At 41.6% G+C, this 25,632-nt stretch overlaps 1 protein-coding gene across 1 annotated transcript in view; it reads left to right on the top strand.

The window, feature by feature from the left end:
* KCNH4 (potassium voltage-gated channel subfamily H member 4) overlaps window positions 1-25,632 on the top strand; it is a 568,276-nt gene that overhangs the window by 390,758 nt on the left and 151,886 nt on the right. The window lies entirely within an intron of this gene.

Genomic DNA, 25,632 nt, shown 5'->3' on the forward strand with positions numbered 1-25,632 from the left:
AAGGCCTCTGGAGCTGGTTTGTCTGGGTATCTCGCATGAAAATTGCGGATTAATCTAGGGGCATGTATGTCAGAGGTGTTTAGCCAGGTGTCGTCTTGGGGCCCATAGTTCTTCCATCTAACCAAGTACTGAAGTCTTCTTCTGTAGATACGAGAATCCAGAATCTCTTTTATCTCGTATTCTTCTCCACCTTCAACTTGTACAGGAGGGGGAGGTGGAATATTAGGCCTTATTCCTTGGTCCGGAACATGGGGTTTTAGTAGCGACACATGGAAAATGGGATGGATTTTTAGGTCCATTGGCAATGTAAGCTGCACTGCAGCTTTTCCAATAAGTTTCTTGATTGGGAAAGGTCCCAAGAACAGAGGTCCAAGCTTTTTGCTAGGGATCTTCAGTCTCAAGTTTTTTGTTGAGAGCCAAACGAGGTCCCCGATAGTATACTGTAGAGAAGGTCTTCTACGAAGATCATAGTACTTCTTTTGTTGACTGTGAGCGTGTGCAATGGTAGTATTTAGTAAACCCAGAGAATCCTTTATTTGGGTAAGATAGTCTGAGGCTACTGGGTTATTTGAAGGAAGGATGCGTGGAGGGAGAATAGAGGGATGGAACCCATAGTTCAAGTAGAACGGACTCTGCTTGGTTGTACTGTGAGTTGCGTTGTTGTAGGCAAATTCTGCCAGGGGGAGAAGATCCAACCAATCATCCTGTTGGTAAGAAGTGTAACAACGTAAATACTGCTCGATGCATTGGTTGACTCTTTCAGTCTGTCCGTTGGTCTGCGGATGGTAAGGAGAAGTGAGCTTCCGCTCAATCCGTAGTATGTGACATAGTTCTTGGCAGAATTTAGAAATAAATTGGGATCCACGGTCAGACAGAAGAGTTTTTGGGATACCATGTAATCTGAAGACATGTTTCATCAGGAGTTCTGCCGTTTGTTTGGACGAAGGTAGTCTGCGAATAGCAATGAAATGTGCCATCTTTGTCAGATGGTCCACTGACACCAAGATGGTATTAAATCCTTTGGAAGGAGGCAATTCTACGATGAAGTCCAATGACAAAACCTCCCATGGAGTTTGGGGTATTGGTAGACTGCATAGTAGACCGGATGGTCTCGTAGTGTCAATTTTGGACCTGGCACAGACATTGCATGAAGAGACGAATTTTTGTATAGATGTTTTCATGTCAGGCCACCAGAATTGTCGAGAAATCAAATTGAAAGTCTTTGTCATACCCATATGTCCTGCCATAGGCACATCATGCGATAATTCCAAGATCTTGGTGCGTAGGGTAGGTGGTATGTAAAGTTTGTCGTTGTAGTAGAGGAAGCCTTCTGCATCAGTATTTAGTTGTGGTGGGGGTGAATCCAAACTTATACCATGCAGAACCTCTTCCTTTAAGGAACGGACAACTCCAATAATGCGTTTGTGAGGTATTATAGGAACGGAAGGGATTTCAAAGTAGTTTTCTTCAGTTAGTCGTGATAGTGCATCCGCCTTTTTGTTCTTATCTGCAGGTGTGTAGGTCACTAGGAAGTTAAACCTTAGAAAGAATAGTGACCATCGTACCTGTCGATGCGAGAGAGTTTTGCTAGTCTGAAGATATTGGAGGTTTTTATGGTCCGTGTATATAATTATTGGTAGTTGGGTGCCTTCGAGTAAATGTCGCCAATTCTCCAGAGCCAATTTTATAGCAAGCAGTGCCTTTTCACCCACGGGGTAATTTATCTCGGGACTGCTCAGGGATTTAGAAAAAAAAGAGACTGGATGAAGTGGTGAAGTGTGGGTAGGTCGTTGGGAGAGTATTGCTCCTACTGCCATGTTTGACGCATCTACCTCCAGAATGTATTGGAGGGATGGGTCTGGATGGCGTAATATGGGAGCGGAAGTAAACCTTGTCTTTAACAAGTGGAAAGCCTTATTTGCTTCTTCTGACCATTTAAATGGTATTTTTATGCTAGTGAGCTGTGTGAGGGGTCTCACAATAGCAGAAAAGTTTTTTATGAACTTCCTGTAGAAATTTGAAAATCCCAGGAATCGCTGTAGCGCCTTGCGTGTAGTTGGTGTAGGCCAATCCTGAATGCAGGATATTTTACTCATGTCCATCTCGATTCCTGTTTTGGATATGATGTAGCCTAGAAAGAGTACCTCATCTTTATGGAACAAGCATTTCTTCAGCTTCACATAAAGATTATGTGCAAGCAATCTCGATAATACAAGTCTTACATGTCTTATGTGTTCAGACAGGGTCCGTGAATATATAAGTATATCGTCCAGATATACCACAACACAGACATCTAGTAAGTCTTTAAAAATATCGTTTATAAATCGTTGGAAAACTGCAGGGGCATTGCATAGGCCGAATGGCATCACAAGATATTCGAACAATCCGTATCTAGTTCTGAATGCAGTCTTCCACTCGTGTCCATCACGGATTTGAATGAGATTGTATGCTCCTTTCAGGTCTAATTTTTAAAAATAGGTAGCTCCACGCACCTGCTCAATGAGCTCAGGGATAAGCGGTAGAGGATAGCGATCTTTTATTGTGATAGCATTCAATTTCCTGTAGTCGATGATAGGTCTGAGACTTGAATCTTTATTGCGAACAAAAAAGAGTCCTGCTGCTGTGGAAGAAGTGGAAGGTCTAATAAAACCTTTTTCCAAGTTCTCATCCAAATAGGTTTTGAGATGGGCAAGTTCATCCTGTGAAAGAGGATAAACATGACCGAACGGCAATTTGCTATTTGGGAGTAGATCGATGCTACAATCATAGTCTCGATGAGGAGGTAATGCTTGAGCATTTTTCTCAAGAAAAACCTCAGAAAGATCCTGATAACATAGTGGTGCAATCTCATCTGTCACCACAGACAGAATCTTCCCGGAAAACGGGAGGTTACACGTTTCCTCGCAATAACAAGAAGGGAAGGTCAAGGACCGTTTCTTCCAATCTATGGTTGGTTGGTGTGTGTGCAACCAGGGAAGTCCCAACACAATGGGAAAGTGGGGTGATGGTATTAAATCGAAGGTAGAAGTCTCCCTATGAGACTCGTTAATAGTGACTAGAAGTGCTTGTGTCTGATCGGTGATCGGACCAGAGGATAACGGAACACCGGTAATAAGACTTACTGAGACAGGTTTGAGTTTAGAAATAATAGGAATTTTATTTAAAGCAGCAAAACATATATCCATATAATTTCCACAAGATCCTGTGTCAATCATGGCCTTAGTAGTAATCCTGTTCTGGTCCCACTGTAATGTCAACAAAACAGAAATGTAGGGGTTAGTGAATGAAGTTGTCAATCCTCCTAGGGAGACATGTGAACACTCACCCTTCTTTTTGTTGACTAGGGGACAGACGTTTATCTTGTGATCCGGGGATGCACAGTACAAGCAGAGATTTTCATTTCGTCTTTTGGCTTTTTCCATAGTTGATAGTGGTGGGCGTATGGTTCCTACCTCCATAGGAACGGCCAGACTCCGAGAGGAAACGGATAATGGCATTCCCATCTTTCAGCCTTTCTTTCTCGTAGTCTTCTATCTATGGTAATACTGAGTTGTATTAATGCATCCAGGGTTTTTGGCAGATCCGCTCGGGCGAGCTCGTCCTTAACGGCTTCTGATAGGCCAAGCCTAAATTGGGTTTTCAGAGATGCATCATTCCATTCTGAATCAAGGGTCCATCTCTTGAACTCTGCGACAAGGTCTTCTACAGGCCTCCTTCCTTGTTTCAAGGATCTTAACTGAAGATCAGCAGTACTCTGCCTATTGGGGTCATCATATAGGCTAGTGAGCTCTGCCAGGAACAAGGCATAGGAGTTGAGAAGCTGGTCGTTTTTCTCAAAAAGAGAATCTGCCCAGGCTCGAGGATCGCTTGATAGGTAAGAAATAATAGTACAAACCTTAATGTGATCAGTAAGGTAGGTACGAGGTTTTAGCAAAAAAGTAACTCACATGCGTTTTTAAATTCGCGAAATTTTTTGCGATCGCCTGTAAATACCAAAGGGGGATTTATCTTGGGTTCAGGGGACTGAGCAGAGGTAAGTTGAGTCAGTCTAATTACCTGCTGCGACAGAGCCTGATTGTCTTCTTTTAATTCAGCAAGTGCGTGTATTAACGCAGATACTTGCTGTTTTAATTGTGTCACCTGAGTGGTTATTTCTGCTGAATCCATTTTTTTGGTTCGTTCAATCTGTAACGCTCCTGCGTTTCTTATATGGTGTGGATTTTCAGCTGCAGAAATAGTTCCACGTCAGTAGTCATGTAAGAGATATGCTGAGATACCATTCCCAACCTCAATGACTCATCATGTGTAGAAGGTCTTATTTCAGCCAGTAAATACACACAATTAGCAAGCTGGTTCCTAGAATGACTTTATGTATGTGGTAACACAATGATGAAGGTTGAGGGATAGGTTGAGTATGTAGTATGGTAAGCAACGGGTTAAGTTGCTGTCTGCAAAATGTTACAATTATGTATATGTCTGGGAGCTGGGTGTGGCTGAAGTTAGTTGCATGCTGATGTGCAGTGAATAAAGAAGCAACCTGTACAAGCCTGTCTGTGTTAATACACTACATTTTGGCGACGAGGATGGCTAGCTTTCTGGATTTACCAGCTATCGGACCGTTTGATGTGTCTGGAGACCACACTAGTCTCTCACAGCGCTGGGACAAGTGGAAGAAGGGATTTCAGCTCTATGTTATAGCCACAGGAGTGACTGCACCTGCTCAGAAGAGAGCCATGCTGCTGCATCTAGCTGGACCTCAAGTTCAGGACATTTTTGAAACCCTGGGAGCAACAGGGGAAGATTCAGACTATGAGACAGCCATGAATAGACTGAGTGAGTACTTTGAGCCAAAGAAAAATATTCCCTATGAAAGATATAAGTTTAGACAGGCTGTGCAAGAACTGGGAGAAACCACAGACAGTTATGTGACTAGGCTGAAATACCTGGCAAAGTCTTGTGATTTTGGGACTGTAACTGAGGAGATAATCAGAGATCAGGTCATAGAGAAATGCACATCTGTGCACCTCAGGAGGAGATTATTGAGAGAACCTAGTCTCACACTTACTAGTCTGCAGGAGATTGCAAGAGCCATTGAACTGTCTGAGCTCCAGGCTCTGCATATTGAAACCAAGAACACTGCATCTGTCAATACAGTCTCCAAACCTACCTATAATAATAGGAATATCTGGAGTAGAAAAGAGAGTTTTCCACAGAGGACTTTACATATCACCTGCAATAAATGTGGCAGGGCGGGACACACAAGTCAGGACTGCACTGTGGTACAGAATAAAATGTGCTTTGCTTGTGGAAAGACAGGTCATTTTGCAGCTGTGTGTAGAAGTACAACCAGAGATAACAAAACCAAAGGACAATCTGCACAAGTAAATGTTATAGCTGAGGATAAAGAGAGTGCTCCTGACTGTGAATTTATATTCTCCCTGTGTTCTCTGCAAGCCGGGACATTAACCATTAAGATTGGAAATACAGATGTGTCAGTGTTGATTGACTCTGGAGCTACATGCAATGTTATGGACTTGGCTTCTTGGCACAGTCTTAATGGCAGAGAAAATCACCTTAAATTGTGTAACACCACTAAACAGATTTATACTTATGGCTCCAGTACACCACTGCAACTTAAAGGCAAATTTTATACCTCTGTTCAAACACATGAGACTGGTCCTCCATTGCAGACCGAATTCTATGTTGTAGATGGCACAGGGTCGCCTCTGCTTGGTCGTCAAACCGCAATGGCACTAGGGGTGTTACAGATTGGCCGTGATGTAGGCAGCGCAAGAGTGAATATGGTGTCTCCTGCTATTTCTGCATTGAAAGAGGAATTTAAAGATTGCTTCTCTGGGTTTGGAAAATTAAAGGATTTTCAGTTGGAGCTTCACATTGATCCACATGTAAAGCCTATTGCACAGCCAGTACGCAGACTTCCTTATAGCCTGAGATCACCTGTTGAGCACAAACTGGTAGAGCTGCTAGACCTTGACATTATTGAACCTGTGGAAGGGCCCACTCCGTGGGTATCGCCGTTAGTTGTTGTACCAAAGGGCACAGATATTCGGATTTGTGTGGACATGAGATGTGCTAACCAAGCTGTGCAGAGAGAGAGACATCCAATTCCCACTATTGAAGATGTTCTACATGCAATGAATGGGGCAAGTGTCTTCAGTAAACTGGATTTGAAATGGGGTTATCATCAGATTGAATTGACCCCAGCATCTAGAGTCATCACTACATTTGCAAGCCATAAAGGTCTTTTTAGATACAAGAGGTTGATGTTTGGCGTATCGTCCGCACCGGAGGCCTATCAACATGTGATTCAGCAAGTGCTACATGGTTGTGAAGGCACGCATAATATTTCTGATGATATAATTGTGTGGGGAACAAACACACAGGAGCACGATGAACGTCTCCGTGCAGTGCTAAATCGCTTGAAGGAGAAAGGGTTGACATTAAATGAGAAGAAATGCACATTTCAAATGAATAAAATGACTTTTATGGGCCATGTGCTGTCTGACAGGGGCATTGGTCCGGAGGACTGTAAAATTAAAGCTGTGTCTGATGCCAGAAATCCTGAAAACCCTGCAGAAGTACGCAGTTTTCTTGGGCTAGTGAATTACTGTGCCAAGTTTATTCCAGATATGGCGACTGTCAGTGAACCTTTGAGAGTGTTGACTCGCAAAGCAGTCCCTTGGAAGTGGGGCTTTTTGGAACAAGGTGCATTTGATGAACTTAAGAGACGGCTGACTTGCGCCACAACTTTGGCTTATTTCAATCCTACTGCACACACCCAAGTAATTGTCGATGCTAGCCCTGTGGGGTTAGGCGCCATCTTGGTTCAGAAACAATGCACAGGCGATTACAGGCCTATTCAGTATGCAAGCAGATCCCTCACTGATGTAGAGAGACGTTATTCTCAGACCGAGAAAGAAGCTTTGGCTGTTGTTTGGGGATGTGAAAGGTTTCACACCTATCTCTACGGCCTTGATTTTGAAATCATCACAGACCACAAGCCTCTGGAAGTGATATATTCGCCACGCTCAAAACCATCCGCCAGAATTGAGAGATGGGTTCTCAGATTGTTACCATATCGCTTTACAGTGCGGTACAGACCTGGACCGACTAATGCGGCAGATGCACTTTCCAGATTGCCTCAGTCTTCTGCACCTGTTCATAACCTGGCAGAAGAGTACATTCGTTTTGTGGCTACTAACGCCATGCCTCAGGCATTGACACCGCGGGAGGTTGAAGAATTGTCATCTGTGGATCCGGAAATTGCTCGGTTGAGGAAATGTGTAAGACAAGGGGTTTGGGTGGATTGTGACCCAAGCTATCACAGAATCAAACAAGAGCTGAGTATTGCAGGACAACTAGTTCTACGTGGCAATCGTATTGTGATGCCTAAAGACTTACGGAAACGTACATTACATTTAGCCCATGAGGGCCATCAAGGCATTGTACGCACCAAACAAAGATTACGTGAGAAAGTCTGGTGGCCAGGAATTGACAAGGATGTGGAACGTTTGGTTTCTTCATGTCGAGCATGTCAGTTGGTGGGCAGCAAACCTAAACCAGAACCAGTAACTCACACTGTTCTACCTGAGGGACCATGGGAAGATTTAGCCATTGATCTGTGCGACATTCCATCTGGACACCATCCAGATAGTTGTTGTGGACTATTATTCAAGGTGGCAAGAGGTGGTAGTTCTCACTAAAGCTACATCATCAACTGTAATTGAGGGGTTGGAGAGCATTTTTGCATCTCATGAGTTGCCTAAACGGATTGTGAGTGATAATGGTGCCCAATTTACTTCTCAGGAATTTCAGGATTATCTGAACTCAAATGCTATTGAACATCATCGTACAACTCCATACTGGCCACAGGCTAACGGGGAAGTGGAACGCCAGAATCGAACCTTGCTGAAAGCTTTGCGGATTGCTCATTTAGAGAGAAGAGACTGGAAAAAGGAACTGTGGCGTTTTCTTTTGGCTTATCGCACAACTCCGCATACTGTCACTGGCGTTAGTCCTGCGGAACTTCTTTGTGGTCGCAAATTCAGGACAAAATTGCCAGACATTGGGGGTCCTCCTACAAGTCAGAAACCTTTTCGGCATATTGATGAGGAAAGGAAGATCCGGGCTGAACAGTATGCAAACCACCGCCGCCATTGTCAACCTAGTGGCCTTCAACCGGGTGATAGGGTGTTGCTTCAAAGTAATCGGTTTAACAAACTGGCTCCGTCCTTTGAACCTGAGCCTTATGTTGTAAAGGAGAAAAGAGGTACTCAAGTGGTTTTAGAGGATTTAGATGGTCACACAAAAGTGCGTAATTCCTCATTTGTGAAGAAATTTATTGAGTCAGAAGGTCAAGTATCGGAAGATGGCGAACAGGCAAAGAGTAGTGATGATACTGCCAGTGATCCAGACTTCAATCCACAACCATCCACATCGGAATGGCCGAGAGAAAAACGAGCAACAAATCCACCGGCCTACCTTAAGGACTATGTGTATAGTCAGGAGTTTATAGTTTAAATTTTTAGTTGTTCATCCATGCATTTTGTTAATCTTATTAATACGTTGTGCATGTTATGTTTTATTCAAAGAGAGGAGGGAATGTAGTATGGTAAGCAACGGGTTAAGTTGCTGTCTGCAAAATGTTACAATTATGTATATGTCTGGGAGCTGGGTGTGGCTGAAGTTAGTTGCATGCTGATGTGCAGTGAATAAAGAAGCAACCTGTACAAGCCTGTCTGTGTTAATACACTACAGAGTAGAGGTGGTAGGTGATAGACACTTGAAGGTGAGACAGTAGCAGATGGATGCAGGAAGGTTTAGCAATGTTGTATGGTAGCAGATGACAGAATAGCAGGTGGACATACAAAAGAGATCAACCCAGTGCAGAAAAGTAGCAGTAGTCTCAAGAGCTAGCAATCTAGTTATGCAGATGTGATAAACAGTCTTTACTATGCAGAGCTAGATAGTGTAAGCTTAGTATAAGTTTATAGAGAATTCCCCTGCGGGGTACTTAGCACTATTAGCGATACAGCCGAAGGGTGGTTCAGGAGAGGCGGATGATCCAGTAGCGGGATACAGGGATCAGCGCGGCGAGGTTCCGTCAGCGAGGTAAGCTTGCAAGCATGGAAGCTTCAAGCAAGGTTAGCATTCAGGTAAGGGTGTTTGAACGAACACATGTGAGTGAGAACCGGCGCTTTAAATAGCCATCTAGTCCGGCGCTGGGTGATGACAGCTCCAGTCTTAAAGGTGTATGCGCACCTTTCCAAAAGTAAATGGTGGGGCGCATACACTTGTGGAAAGTGTAATTTAGGGTACCAAAGGTACCGGAACATTACAAATACTTAGACATATTTTTTGTTATATTTTCAAATTCGTTTTATCTAATTTCTAATAAAAATACAATTTTTTATGGAATGTGCTCTAGACTGCACACAAATTTTCCCGCACGACAGAATTCTACTTCAGAAGTGATGTCATGTGTTGGATTGCTTTGTATGTGTTCTTTCATCTCTGAGCATGCCCAGTCTTGCTCATATGATTTTTCCCCATCGAAATCTGTATTAATGAGACGAAAATCGGACGTGTTTTGATGGTCGACAAAAAATTTATAGCCTGCACACCAGGATTTTTTCGGCCAAAAAGTCGGAGTCGGTTGTCGGAAGCACCATACTAACAAGCCGAAAATCGGCAGATCGGTCGTCGGACGAAATTTCCCGGCTGAATTTCTACTCGTGTGTACGGGGCTTTAGGAAAGCCATACATATCATCACAACTATTTTGTGCATTCAGGTGAGGTGATTTATACCTTGCTTTTTTAGGACAAATTAAGCTTTCATTTTGTGGTAAATGGTAATCTCCGGATTTTTTTTTATTATCAAAGAAAAACTGACCAAAAATAGTAAAAAAAAAACATATATTTTTTTAATTCAGTTGTATATTTCTTGCTACTTTTATAACTTTCCACCAAAGAACAACCCAAAATAAATTCTCTTGCTCCTGACGATCGCATTGATACCACATATGTGTATGTTAGTTGTTGTTTGTACCTGTAGTACAGCTCTGTGGATAGACGCACGCTTTTGTCCATAATAAAACCTCCAGAAGCACTGAACGTCCGTTCGGAAAGCACACTGGAAGCAGAAAAGGGCCAGTAGCTCTATTGCATATTGAGCAAATTCTGGCCAGTGGTCCATCCTCAAGACCCAGTAACCCAGTGGATGCTCAGTTGGAACAGTCTCCAAGTCTGCTCTTGCTCCTAGATAATCCTGCACCATATGATGGAGACACTGCCGATGGTTGCCCTGGGTGCTGCTGAGGACTAAAGAACTATTTAAAGGCATCGGTCAGCTGGCCGCCTTCTACACAACTCCTCCTTTGGCTGAACGATGCCTCAGAAACACATCCAGAGAATGTTAACCACCCAGTGTCTGGAAAGGTGGTACACAATTTTTTTTCCAAGGTCAAGATGTTTCATCCTCTGCTCCCTCTGCGAAGGCAGGATGAGCTGTGCAACTTTACCCTTGTAACGTGGATCAAGATCATGAAGGGTTGCCAACCAGTAATGATCCCTCTCCTTGATAGCACAAATCCTACGGTCCTTTCACAGGCTTTGCAGAATCAGGGAGCCCATGCAACGTGAGTTAGAGGAGGCATGAGCTTCTGAATCCTCTGGATCACTAAGGATGACGTTGTCAGGAGCAACCTCTCCCCAGCCACAAACAACTCCTGGGGTTTCTGGAAAATGAAAACCATCCCTTGAAGACTGCTGTATGCTATCCTCTACATCAATGCTGCCACAATCCTCCTCCTCCTCTTCCTGTGTTTTGTGTCCCCGCAGGAATGATATCTGCATAAAGGGGGCCTTGTGATGAAAGGAAGACCTCCTCTTCCTCCCGCTGTTCTGACTCAAGTGCCCCGTCCATGATTCCACGAAGTGTGTGCTCCAGCAGGTAGACTAGAGGGATAGTGTCACGGATGCATGCATCGACTCGGCTTACCATCCTTGTGGCCTCCTCACCTCAAATGGTGACAGGATGGTGCATGCATCCTTTATCAATAGCCACTGGCATGCCAAAAACAAAAGTGCGCATTTTGCTTTTTTTTTTTTACCCAACCCTCTAACACACTGATGCTAACCGACACTGATACTAATAAAAAAATACCTGTCCAAAAAAAATACTGACCCTGACCTTTGACCCTGACCTTGCCCCACCAACATTAACCCTGGCATTGACCTAGATCATTGTAATAATCTAAAAATAAGAATCCATTGTACCTGCTCTTTATTGTATTTCTGTGTGTTTATTAATAATATTATTTTAATCATGCCTGCTGTTACCTGATCGATCCTGCCTGTGGCACTCCTTCTTCTCCTCCAGTAAACTGACCATGCTAAGCATGTCAGCCGAGCCGTGCTGCGTGGTCAGTTTACATCCCCAATCATCACACTGTTAGGTCCCATTCACACCTCTGTGTTTTGAAAGCTTGAAGTCCGAAGCTCCAAAACGCTGGGGGAGAAAAATTAATTGTTCTCTATAGATTTGGTTCACATATCCACTCCAAGTCACCTGAAACCAAACCCCTGAAGCTCAAAAAAGTTCTAGTGCTTATTTTGTAGCTCAAATTGGCCAGATTTGTGCATTTTGGTGCATATTTATTCCAATAGAAATTAATGTAATTGTGCCATTTGTGTGATTTTGTATGATTTTCTACACAAATGAAAAAATGTAAAAATAAAAATAGGAATAATAGATGAATAAATAAATGTAAAATAAATATAGAAATAACTAAAAATCATCATGAATAAATTATAAATAAGTAAAATAAATGAATAATATGTAATAATACATACATAAATATGAATAAACCCCTATTTTAAAAAAATTTAAATAAAGTAATATTATTAATAATAACTATAATAATAATTTATTATATAATAATGTATTTGTTTATTTTGTGTTAGGGTTAGGGTGTTTAGTTATTTATTATTATTTTATTATTAATATTTTTTTAAGGGTTAGGGATTAAGTTTAGGGGTTAATTATTTATTTATTATTAATTACTATCCATGTATTATATGTATTTATTATTTATATATGATTATTTTTATTTGTGTATTTATTTTACATTTGTTTATTCATTTATTATTATTATTATTATTATTATTAGTAGTAGTAGTAGTAGTAGTAGTAGTAGTATTAACATTAACACCCTAACAAAAAATAAATAAATAAATAACTCTAACCCCTTAATACTAACCCAAACCCCAACCCCTAATCCTAACGCCAGCCTAATCTAACTCTAGCTGTAACCCCCTACCCTAACAAAAAAATAATATAACTAATGAATAGTAATAATAATAATCAAAAAAGAAAATTAAGCTGAAGGAAAAGCTAAAAAAGCTGAAAAACCTAGCAACAAATGATGCAACAGATGATAGTTTTCTCTACTGGGTAGTAAAACGGCAATGCTCAAAAACACTGCATTAAAAACGTGCAAATTGCGCATAAGAATGGTCCAAAGTCACGCATAAAAATACGCAATAAAACGCCAGAAAGACGCCACGCTCAGGTGTGAATGCAGCCTTAGAAATAGGCACACTATGTTCTTGCATGGTCAGTGTGAGACCACACTTCCCACCCATCCTTCCTGCCTTGACTGACAGTAGGGGTTTCCCCATCCAGCCCCTGCTCTTCTCTCCTCTTTGTGAAGAGGCTGATAAAAGGGGGAAGTGATATAATGCGTGGACGCCCGGCAGCACACATGACTTTAACTGACATGCAACGCCATACCCAAACAAAATTTACGTCCTTTTTTTCCCACAAACAGAGCTTTCTTTTGGTGGTATTTGATCACCTCTGCGCTTTTCATTTTTTGCGATATTAACAAAAAAAAGCGACAATTTTGAAAAAATAACAATATTTTTCTACTTTGACAGTTAAAAAATATCCAATATATTCAATTTCTGTCATATATTTAGGCCAAAATGTATTTAGCTACATGTCTTTGACAAAAAAATTCTCAATGAGCGTATTTTTAACCGCTTTAAGACCGGAAAATTTTACCCCATTCCTGACCAGGCCATATTTTGCGATTCGGCACTGCGTTACTTTAACGGACAATTGCGCGGTCGTACGATGCTGTACCCAAATTAAATTTACGTTTTTTTTTTCCCCACAGATAGAGCTTTCTTTTGGTGGTATTTGATCACCTGTGCAATTTTTACTTTTTGCGCTATAAACAAAAAAAAAAGAGCGACAATTTTGAAAAAACAACAATATTTTCCCCATTTTTTTATATGAAATTCCCCCCCAAAAATGTAAAAATAATTTTTTTAACACTTAAGGCCAATTTGTTTTCTGCTACATATTTTTGGTAAAAAAAAAATCGCAATAAGCGTATTTTGATTGGTCTGCGCAAAAGTTATCGCAGCTACTAACTACGGGAAATTTATGTCATTTTTATTGTTTTTTTTTTAAACTAGTAATGGCGGCGATCTGCCTTTTTCTTTTGCGGGACTGCGACATTGCAGCGTACAGATCGGACCCCTAACTGACATTTTTTACACTTTTTGGGGTACCAGTGACATTACTACAGTAATCAGTACTATACATATGCACTGTTACTGTAATAATGACACTGGCAGGGAAGGGGTTAACTTTATTGGTGATCAAGGGGTTAATGTATGCCTGGTGCTTACTAACGTGTGTGGGGGGAGGGGACTGTGTGACACAGGCACAGATCGCAGGTTCAGCTATGCTGAATCCTGTAATCTGTCCCTGCCTGTCACATAGGAGATCCGCCCGCTTTGTTTACACAAGCGGGTGGATCTCCTCACTCCGATCCCCAACGATCGGGGAAAAGCAGCGGTGATCACCGCCTCTCCTCCCCTGGCCCGACTCCCACTGTGTCTGAATACAGCGGGAGCGAGCATCCGGCGGCGCACGCGCGCCGCCCACAAGGGGAGGAGTCCAGCGATGTAGGTCTACGTCGCTGGACGATATCGAGCCACTTTGTCGCAGTACGCTCCATGTGAGCGGTCGGCAAGTGGTTAATGACCAGGCCATTTTTTTGCGATTTGGCATTGCATTACTTTAACAGAAAATTGAGTGGCCCTGCAACGCTGTACCCAAATAAAATTGATGTTCCTTTTTTCCCCATGAATAGAGCTTTCTTTTGGTGGTATTTGATCACCTGTGCAATTTTTTTATTTTTTTTTTGCGCTATAAACAAAAAAAAAAAGAGTGATAATTTTGAAAAGAAAAACAATATTTTTCACTTTCTGCCAAACACCATTCCCCCCAAAAAAAAGTTAAAATCATTTTCTGCCAATTTGTATTCTGCTACATATTTTTGGTAAAAAAAAATCCCAATAAGTGTATATTGATTGGTTTGCGCAACAGTTATCGCGTCTACAAACTAGGGGAAAGATTTATATCATTTTTATTTTTAATTTTTTTTTTTACTAGTAATCGCAGCAATCTGCGATTTTTAGCGGGACTACGACATTGCGGTGGACAGATCGGACACCTAACTGACATTTTTGACACTTTAGGGGGGACCAGTGACATTACTACTGTAATCGGTGCTAAAAATATGCACTGTTACTGTAATAATGACACTGGCAGGGAAGGGGTTAAACCAGGGGCGATCAAAGGGTTAAGTGTGAGCCTAGGGGGTGTTTTCTAACTTTGTGGAGGGTGGGCTTATGGAATCAATACAGAGACCTGAATAGCAGAAACACAGGGGCTCTGCATTCCTGAGAGAACAATGGTCTGCTGTGTTTAAAACAGCAGACCACTGTTCTCTCTCCACCGGGAGCGATCACGGTTGCCCGGCAGCAATCGTGGCCGCTATCCCCGTGGATCGTCTTCTCCGTTGGCGAGTGAGCGTGCGCGCGCCCCCAGGATCGCTCCCGCGGACCGCCGTACAGGTACGGCGATGTACGGGAACCTGACGACCGGCGGCTGTTCGGCAAGTGGTTAAGGAAATTTCCCTTCACTTCCTGTCCCATAGCCAAACAGGAAGTTAGTGGAAATCCCTCCAAATTAGGGGAATTTCTTTGGAACTCCCATATTACCAGAACTGTCCCCATTGGAACATTTCCCCTCTATTACTTTTCTGAGGACAACCCAAAATTTAGGATTTTCTTTTACTTTCACTTTCAATGATAATGGTAAACAGGACAAATAGAGAGGGCGAATCTCCCTAACTGGGATACAGGCAGAAATAAAACCTGACATGTGTTCTAATCCCTCTATCCAAAACTAAATAAAAACATTTTGCCTGATATACTGCCAGACTGCAGGGGCACTCCTCCTGCACGATATAACGTATCTGTACGTTGACTCATGCTCTGGGTCTAGGGTGCACACGCGTGCCACCGGCGACCCGCTCTTCATGTGATTGGACATAGCGACCGTGACCAGACGATCGTTCGGAGAAGAGGCAGAATGGCAGTTTGTAAACAAGGCAGATCGTCGTACTGTCACAGAGGAAGATGGAGATCTTAGGTTTCTGCTAAGCAGAAACACAGATCTCTGTCTTCCTCCAGTTAGGCCACCCCCCCCCACACAGTTAGAAAGCACTCTCTAGGAGCACAGTTAACCCTTTGATCAGCCCTGATGTTAACCCCTTCCCTGCCATTGTAATTTATACAGTGACAGTGCATTTATTTTAGCATTGATCACTGTATTGGTGTTACTGGTCCCCAAAAAGTGTCACTTAGTGTCAGATTTGTCCGCCGTAATGTCACAGTCCCCTTGAAAAAAAAAATCGCTGATCATCACCATTACTATTAAAAAAAAGAAAAAAAATCCATTAATCTTTTCCATAGTTTGTAGGCGCTATAACTTCTGCGCAAACCAATCAATATACACTTATTGGGATTTTTTTTTACCAAAAATATGTAGCAGAATACATATTGGCCTAAATTGATGAATTTTTTTTTCCATTTTTTCATTGGATATGTTTTTTAGCACAAAGTAAAAATAAAAAAAATAAAAAAAATGAGGACGCGATCAAATACCACAAGAAGAAAGCTCTATTGGTGGGGAAAAAAGGACATACATTTTATTTGAGTACAGCGTTGCACGTCCGTGCAATTGTAATTGGACAGCTGCTCACATGGTAAAGGGCCGCTGTGATTGGCCCTTTACCTCAATCTGTGATCAGCTGTGTCCAAAGGACACAGCGATCACAGAGTGTGCCCGATGTGCGCCCCAGGGGTGCGCAGGAGGCATGTTCTGGGAGGATGTCCATGGATGCCCTCACAGAACAAGAGAGCTGCGCTGTAGCCATCTTTTGGCTATGGCCCGGTATTAAAGTGGTTAAGGTCTTCTATAGTGTGGTTTAGTTATGAAAAATGTTGTCCCACGGGTGTGCAGATAGTATGTCTGTACAAATTCATCTTTGTTTGTAACTACTTTACTGTTTCACCAAAATAAGATCTATCACCACACTTTTTGCATTGGATGAGGTACACAACATTACTGGAGGTGCAGCTGTATGATCCTGTGATGTTGACGTGTTGAGTGTGTGACACTTTTTGTTGGAATATTTTGGTTGCACCTTTTATTTTTTATTTTTTTGCAGGGTTTGGTTCCTTTATCTGTGACTTCATAATCAAAATTAAGTTTCCTGCTGATTAGTTTATGTCTGAGGTTAGGTGGTTTTTTGAAAGCCAGTATTGGGGGCTGTTGGAATACTTCTTTCAGAGTTTCATCCTCTATTATGATGGGTTGCAAATCTTTGATTATCTTTCATATCTCTTCTAGTGCTGGGTACTAGAGGTACACAGTTATTTGTTTTTTTCTCTTTGGATTGGTGAAGATTTTCTCTTCATGTTTTGTAGGCCGTGTTTATGCTGGCATCGATGGTTTTGTCCTTGTAACCATTCTTATGGAAAGAGTCTGCTAGTGTTCATAAACACACTTACTGAACAAATCTCAGGTCTTGCAGAAAAAGTGTTAAAACCATTAGTCATTCATATTGCCAGTTTCCTGCAGGATACAACTGATTTTCTGAATAAAATTAACAATATACAGCAATTACCACTAAATAGTCTAAAGGATGGGTACTGCTATGGGAAGTAAAATGGTACCCCAATATGCAAAATTATTTATGGCTGACCTGGAGGACAAATTCATGAACCGCAATCAGTAAAAGCCAAATTGATACTATCGCTATATCGATGATATTTTCTTCATATGGACAGAAGGTGAAGAAAATCAATTTTACTCCTTGATCAATACCTTTCACCCATCAATCAAACTAAAAATGGACTTTTCAAACACACGTCAACTTCCTAGACACTACAATTTACATCCAGCAGGCTGCATACCTCAATATACAGGGAATCCACTGACAGATGCAACTATCTCCATAGATCCAGTTTTCACCCCCAACACACTAAACAGGTCATCATACACAGCCAGGCTCAGTAGTGTATTTAGGTTTTATACTGCCCTAGCCCTGATTAAACTTGTGCACCCCCTAATTGAAATCTGACCCATCCCTTCCTGTAAAGGCCACACTCCTGTTTATGACCCACCCTGTCATCTGTAAACCACAGACCACAACAACAGTCAATCAGAGCCCATCAGTGCAGCCTCATTACTGCCCATCAGTGCAGCCTCATCAGTGCAGCATTTCAGTACAGCCTCATCAGTGGCCATCAGTACAGCCCCATCAGTGGCCACCAGTACAGCCTATCAGTGCATCATATCAGTGCCCATTAGTACAGCTTATCAGTGCCGCCTCATCAGTGGCCATCAGGGCACCATATCAGTGCAGCCCCATCAGTGAAGCCTATCAGTGCCGCCTCGTGCCCATCAGTGCAGCCTCATCAGAGCATATCAGCACTGCCTTATCAATGCAGCCTCATTAGTGCCCATCAGTGCAGTTTATCAGTACCCACCATTGGCAACTCATTAGTGGCCATCAGAGCAGCATATCAGTGTTCATCAGTGCAGCATATCAGTGCTGCCATATCAGTGCAGCCCCAGCAGTTCTTTAAGATATTTGGACTTGTGTTTGCTGCCACTGATTGTAAACATATGATCATGCCACTTATTTGTATAATAAATAGAAAGTCCATAGTCATTATACAAATGAGTAAAATATTCAGTGGCAGCAAACACAAGTCCAAACATTTTGCTGCCCCCCCCCCCCCCTACAAAGTGCTGCCCTAGGCCTGGGCCTTGTTGGCCTAGGCCAAGATACAGCACTGGCCAGGCTATCAGATACCACAGAATATATTCAGACCCAGAAGACAGAAATAAACATCTCAGAACACTAGTAGACTCTTTCCATAAGAAGGGTTACAAAGACAAAACCATTTATACCAGCATAAACAAATAATCATATACTTCTAGTAATCGCATACAGTCCAGCACTAGAATAAATATTAAAGATAATCAAAGATTTGTAACCAACCATAACAGAGGATCACTCTGAAGGAAATATTCCAACAATCCTCAACACTGGCTTTCAGACACCCATCCAACCTCAGACATAAACTACTCAGCAGGAAACTTCATTCTGATTATGAAATCACAGATAGAGAAACTAGGCCCTGCAACAAAAAACGATGTGTAACCAATTTAATCTATCAAAAGTCTCACACACTCAAAAGGGATCTTCAATATCACTGGAATATACAGCTGAACCTACAGTAATATTGTGTGGTTCATCTAATCTAAAAAGTGTAGCAAAGGATCTTATGTTGACGAAACAGGACAGAAGTTAAGTAGAAGGATCAATTTGACACACCATTAGGGAGCATAAGAAAGATGCTTTCTGCCACCTGTGGGACAAAATTTCTCACAACCAGACCACACTTTGGAAGACCTTAAAGTTTTCGTTTTTAGAGGGAATTTCAAAACTACTCAGGAAAGGAAAACTTTTGCACTAAAAGGCTGTACACATGGGCCGAATATCGGCAGCATCAGCCAGTTCAACAGAAACCGTATGTCCGGCAGCCGGGCCGGCTTCTGTCTAAGGGGGATGACCTAAAAAGGTCTGCCTACTGGCATCCGATCAGCCAATGGCTGAGAGTGCTGACTGGTGTGTTCTGGCGGGGGGGGCGTCCCCTTGTCAGAACACAATAGCTCAGCGGGGGAGAGCGCTGTACTAATATTGCATAGTTAGTACAGTGGCTCCTCCTGAGCTCGTCAGTATTTTGTTGTTCAGCCCGCTGTCTCTGTCTACCACGGTGGAGACTTGAACCAAAGCCTGGACCCAGGATTGGGGACTTCATCCCTCTCAGGTCTCTACAAGGACTCAGGACACCAGGTCCCAAACCAGATTTTACCAACATAGGAGGAAACTAAAAATCAAGGTTCCTCAGTATGAGACAAGTACCCTGGAGCCCCTCAACCCACCTTTAATGGGAACTGTGGGTGACACAAAACCCTTTTCACACCATGGCAAAGCACAGCACTACCACACTCTTCAAATCCACGCATTTATTTTTTTCATACCAGCCAACCAAAGAGTAGTTGCTAGCTGACCGCAATGCGCATATATATGTTGCAGTTTTCAAGTGGTTTACCAGGGTTATGGCTGAAGCTATCCAGCTATTGTTTTCTCAGCTGGCGATTCTGTTTCTCATAAAATCAATCCTGGTGGATGATTAGCCGATGTTCTTAAGGCTTGCAGCTGTTATCAGAGAGCCCGGGATACGATCCGGTGGTTCACGCTGCTGGTCACAAAGGGGAGCAAAGACCAGATCGTCTCTGATCACCTCAATTAACTAGGAAGGAGGACTGGAGTGACGTGATGTCACTTCTAGTATGAGGCAGAAGTAAACAATTTTTTTTTTTCTAAAGCAAAAGATAAATTTTTTTTTTTTTCGATCTTTTGCTTTCAAAGGTAGAAGAGATTTGGGGTCTTCTAGACTTCCAAGTTCTCCATAAAGAGGACCTGTCATCCCTTATTTCTATTACAAGGAATGTTTACATTCCTTGTATTAGGAATAAAAATGATAAAAAAAATGAAAGGGGCAAAGTAAAAATAAAAAGTTAAATAATTAAAAAAAAAAAAAGTAAAGTGCCCCCATGCCCCTGTGCTCGCACAGAAGTGAACACATATGTAATTTGTGCATGCATATGTGAACGGTGTTCGCACCACACATGTGAGGTATCGTCGCAAACATTAGAGCGAGAGCAGTAATTCCATCGCTAGACCACCTCTGGAACTCTAAACAGGTAACTTGTAAGAAATTTGAAAGTGTGACATGTTAGGTATGTATTTACTCAGTGTAACATCATATTTTATATTTTACCAAGAAATTGGTTTGTATATTGAGTTTTTTTGCATTAAGATTCATTAAAGTCTATTTTTTCCAAAAAAAATTGCGTTTAAAAACCTGCTGCACAAATACGGTGTGACATGAAAAATTGCAACGATCGCCATTTTATTCTATAGGGTCTCGGCTTAAAAAATATTTATCATTTTTGGGGGTTCCAATTAATTTTCTAGCAAGAAATACAGATTTTTACTTGTAAACAAAAAGTGTCAGAAAAGGCCTGGAGCTGAAGTGGTTATATAAGCCCCCTTGTAGGCCCCATTTTCTAACCTACAGCTGAGAGAAAAACCCATGCACTGAAACACATATACACTATATTACCAAAAGTATTGGGACGCCTGCCTTTACACACACAAACTTTAATGGCATCCCAGTCTTAGCCTGTAGGGTTCAATATTGAGTTGGCCCACACTTTGCAGCTATAACAGCTTTAACTCTTCTGGGAAGGCTGTCCACAAGGTTTAGGAGTGTGTCTATGGGAATGTATGACCAGTCTTCCAAAAGCACATTTCTGAGGTCCGACATTGATGTGGAGGAGAAGGCCTTGCTCTCAGTCTCCGCTCTAAGTCATCCCAAAGGTTTTCTATCAGGTTAAGGTCAGGATTCTGTGCAGACCAGTCAACTTCCTCCGCCCCAAACTCACTTATCTAAGTCTTTATGGACCTTGCTTTGCGCAATGGTGCACAGTCATGTTGGAACAGGAAGGGGCCATCCCCAAACTGTTCCCCCAAAGTTGGGATCATGAAATTGTCCAAAATGTATTGGTTTGCTCACGTCTTAAGAGTTCCCTTTACTGGAACTAAGGGACCAAGTCCAACCCCTGAAAAACAACCCAATACCATAATCTCCTCTCCACCAAATAATTCAGATCAGTGCACAAAGCAAGGTCCATAAAGACATAGATGAGCGAGTTTGGGGTGGAGGAACTTGTCCTGACTTCAACCCGAAAATTTTTGAGATAAATTAGAGTGGAGACTGCAAGCCAGGCCATCTTGCCACATCAGTGTCTAACTTAACTTCAAAGCACTTCAGGAAGAATGGTCAAACATTCCCATAGACACACTCCTAAACCTTGTGGACAGCCTTCCTAGAAGAGTTGAAGCTGTTATAGCTGCAAAGGGTGGGCCAACTCAATATTGAACCCTACGTACTGAGACTGGGATGCCATTAAAGTTGATGTGTGTGTAAAGGCGGCATTCCGATACTTTTGGTTATATAGTGTCCATTCCAACATAACCACTTATGGATAGCATGCACACATATGCTTTGTAAATGCCAAACAGCCAGCTTACAAAACCTCTTGTCTCTGTAGTCAAGTCTGCATAAGGAGATCAAAGTGTTCGCCAGTATGTTATAGAAAAAAAAAATATATATATTATTTTTAACAACTACCTAATATTGAATATTTTGATACAACTAATTGTCTTGCTTTCTAAGGGCTCTTTCACACGGGCGGTCCGATCAGATCCGCCTGTCAGTTTTTTAGGCGGATCTGATCGGATCCTCCATGCAGCTCTATAGGGCAGCGGGTGTCAGCGGAGGTCACCTCCGCTGACACCCGCTGCCATCCGCATCCGATCCTGTGCTGAAATCTGGACGGATGGAAACCCTATTTTTCCATCCGTTCAGTAATCGGAGCGGAGCGGATCTGATGAGAGCGGACAAGCGGTCCGCTCTCCTCCGATCCCCCATAGAGGGCAGCGGGTGCTGAGTAGGGATGATCGAACGGTTCGGGTCCACCATCGGTTCGGCCCGAACATTGGGTGTTCGAGGTTCGGCCGAATTTAGAACTTTTTGCCCAAAAAGTTCGGAATTCGGCAACCAGAACCGCCCAAAATGCAATGCTTCAGGAAATGGGCTTTAAAAGCCCCTGATTGGACCAGAACCATTAGCAAAAGCCAATTGAGGGGGCAGGAGAATGCTAGGAATGTGATTGGAGTGACTAGGGGGTCCCTAGACCAATCATTAGTGAATACGCCCCCCAGTATATAAGATCGCCCCCGCCATATTCCCAGCATTGTTATACTGGACATGGAAGAGAGTGGAAGCAGTTCTGTTAATTTTACTTTAAAAGTGTCATTTAGCTATTTTTAGTGTGAGGAAAGGGATATCTAGTGTAGTTAGAGTGCTCCTTTACACTTAAGTTAGCTTCAAAAATTTAGTTTCTGTAGGGAAAGTGTTAAGTGTCAGGGGACCGTAGTGTAGTGTAGGGTTAACTGACAGTGACTGCTATGGCAGGGTGACAAAACCCTTCCATAGCAGGGTGACCGCTATAGAGAAATGATCATTTCTCTGTGTTGCTTCGGCACAGGCATGTGGCTTCTCACCAGCAAGCATTTTTTAATGCTGCAGGGGCTGCCACTGCCAGTGCTTTTTTGAGGACATGTTTGATGTCAGACATGACATCTGAACATGTGTATAGGGGGTATATATAGACATATATGTCTGAATATATACCCCTAGACATATATAGGTGTGATAGTAGCAGAAATAAATGCTTGCGCTAATGAAATCATTTACAGTAATATATTTCTGCTACTATCACACCTATATATGTCTAGGGGTATATATTCAGACATATATGCCTATATATACCCCCTATACACATGTTCAGATGTTTTGCCTGCCTCAAAAGAACCCCAAAAAATGCCAAAAAAACGCTAGCGTCAAAAAAAAAAGATGCCCAGGTGTGTTTTTGCTGGCATTTTTTGGGGGGTTTTGGAGGCAGGCAAAACATCAGAACTTGTGCACAGTACCACTATACACAAGTTCAGATGTTTTGCCTGCCTCAAAAGAACCCCAAAAAATGCCAAAAAAAACGCTAGCGTCAAAAAAAAAATGCCCAGGTGTGTTTTTGCTGGCATTTTTTGGGGGGTTTTGGAGGCAGGCAAAACATCAGAACTTGTGCACAGTACCACTATACACAAGTTCAGATGTTTTTCCTGACTGCAAAGAACCCAAAAAAATGCCTGCTATTAAACCGGCAAGGTGTTACAGCAGAGAAGCCATATTCCTGTGCTTAAAGTTTTCTAATACAAACGATCTTTTTTTTTATGGTTCTGGACATGCTACAGAGCTGAAACTTCACAGGTACACCTTTTAGACCCCCCAGACACAAAATCACACAAAAAAAAGTTCTTAAAAATTGTCATTTTTGATAAAAAAGCCAATTATTGAAAAATTTAGAAAAAAAAAAAAACAAAAAGAGATTTTTTGATTTTTACTTTGGATTTAGTATCTGGGGGGTCTAAAAAGTGTACATGTGAAGTTTCAGCTCTGTAGCATGTCCAGAACCCCCCAAAAATTAGCATTTTCTTATAATTTTTATTAGAACAGGTATACGGCTTCTCTACGGCGCTTTTTCTTGCATTTATCGGGCATTTTTGGAGGCAGGCATGACTTTTTTTGGATTTAGTGTCTGGGGGGTCTAAAAAGTGTACCTGTGAAGTTTCAGCTCTGTAGCATGTCCAGAACCAGAAAAAAGATAATTTTTCAGTAGAGCAGGGATGGTGGGACCCCTCTTTTACACTTATATGAGGTTTTTTTGGGGTTCTGGACATGCTACAGAGCTGAAACTTCACAGGTACACCTTTTAGACCTCCCAGACACAAAATCACACAAAGAAAGTTCTTAAAAATTGTCATTTTTGATAAAAAAGCCAATTATTGAAAAATTAAAAAAAAAAAAAAAAAAAGAGATTTTTTGATTTTTACTTTGGATTTAGTATCTGGGGGGGTCTAAAAAGTGTACATGTGAAGTTTCAGCTCTGTAGCATGTCCAGAACCATAAAAAAAAAAGATTGTTTGTATTAGAAAACTTTAAGCACAGGAATATGGCTTCTCTGCTGTAACACCTTGCCGGTTTAATAGAAGGCATTTTTTTGGGTTCTTTGCAGTCAGGAAAAACATCTGAACTTGTGTATAGTAGTACTGTGCACAAGTTCTGATGTTTTGCCTGCCTCCAAAATTCCCCAAAAAATGCCAGCAAAAACACACCTGGGCATTTTTTTTTTTTGACGCTAGCGTTTTTTTTTGGCATTTTTTGGGGTTCTTTTGAGGCAGGCAAAACATCTGAACTTGTGTATAGTGGTACTGTGCACAAGTTCTGATGTTTTGCCTGCCTCCAAAACCCCCCAAAAAATGCCAGCAAAAACACACCTGGGCATTTTTTTTTTTTTGACGCTAGCGTTTTTTTTGGCATTTTTTGGGGTTCTTTTGAGGCAGGCAAAACATCTGAACATGTGTATAGGGGGTATATATAGGCATATATGTCTGAATATATACCCCTAGACATATATAGGTGTGATAGTAGCAGAAATATATTACTGTAAATGATTTCATTAGCGCAAGCATTTATTTCTGCTACTATCACACCTATATATGTCTAGGGGTATATATTCAGACATATATGTCTATATATCCCCCCTATACACATGTTCAGATGTTTTGCCTGCCTCAAAAGAACCCCAAAAAATGCCAAAAAAACTCTAGCGTCAAAAAAAAAAATGCCCAGGTGTGTTTTTGCTGGCATTTTTTGGAGGGTTTTGGAGGCAGGCAAAACATCAGAACTTGTGCACAGTACCACTATACACAAGTTCAGATGTTTTTCCTGACTGCAAAGAACCCAAAAAAATGCCTGCTATTAAACCGGCAAGGTGTTACAGCAGAGAAGCCGTATTCCTGTGCTTAAAGTTTTCTAATACAAACAATCTTTTTTTTTCTGGTTCCGGACATGCTACAGAGCTGAAACTTCACATGTACACTTTTTAGACCCCCCAGATACTAAATCCAAAGTAAAAATCAAAAAATCTCTTTTTTTTTTTTTTTTTTTTTAATTTTTCAATAATTGGCTTTTTTATCAAAAATGACAATTTTTAAGAACTTTTTTTTGTGTGATTTTGTGTCTGGGGGGTCTAAAAGGTGTACCTGTGAAGTTTCAGCTCTGTAGCATGTCCAGAACCAGAAAAAAAGATCATATAGGTGTTAAAGTTAAAGGAGGCTCCCGAACCACATCCCTGTTCTACTGAAAAATTATCTTTTTTTTTTTCATGGTTCTGGACATTCTACAGAGCTGAAACTTCACATGCACACCTTTTAGACCCCCAGATACTAAATCCAAAGTAAAAATCAAAAAAATCTCTTTTTTTTTTTTTTTTTTTTTTAAATTTTTCAATAATTGGCTTTTTTATCAAAAATGACAATTTTTAAGAACTTTTTTTTGTGTGATTAATAGTTAATGGGGCATGACCCAGAACCCTAGGCACTTTTCAGGGGCATTTATTGGGTTTTAGGGCTTAAAAA

This window comes from Pelophylax lessonae, assembly GCF_965119305.1.
Source record: "Pelophylax lessonae genome assembly, chromosome: 11".
NCBI classification, from domain to species: domain Eukaryota; kingdom Metazoa; phylum Chordata; class Amphibia; order Anura; family Ranidae; genus Pelophylax; species Pelophylax lessonae.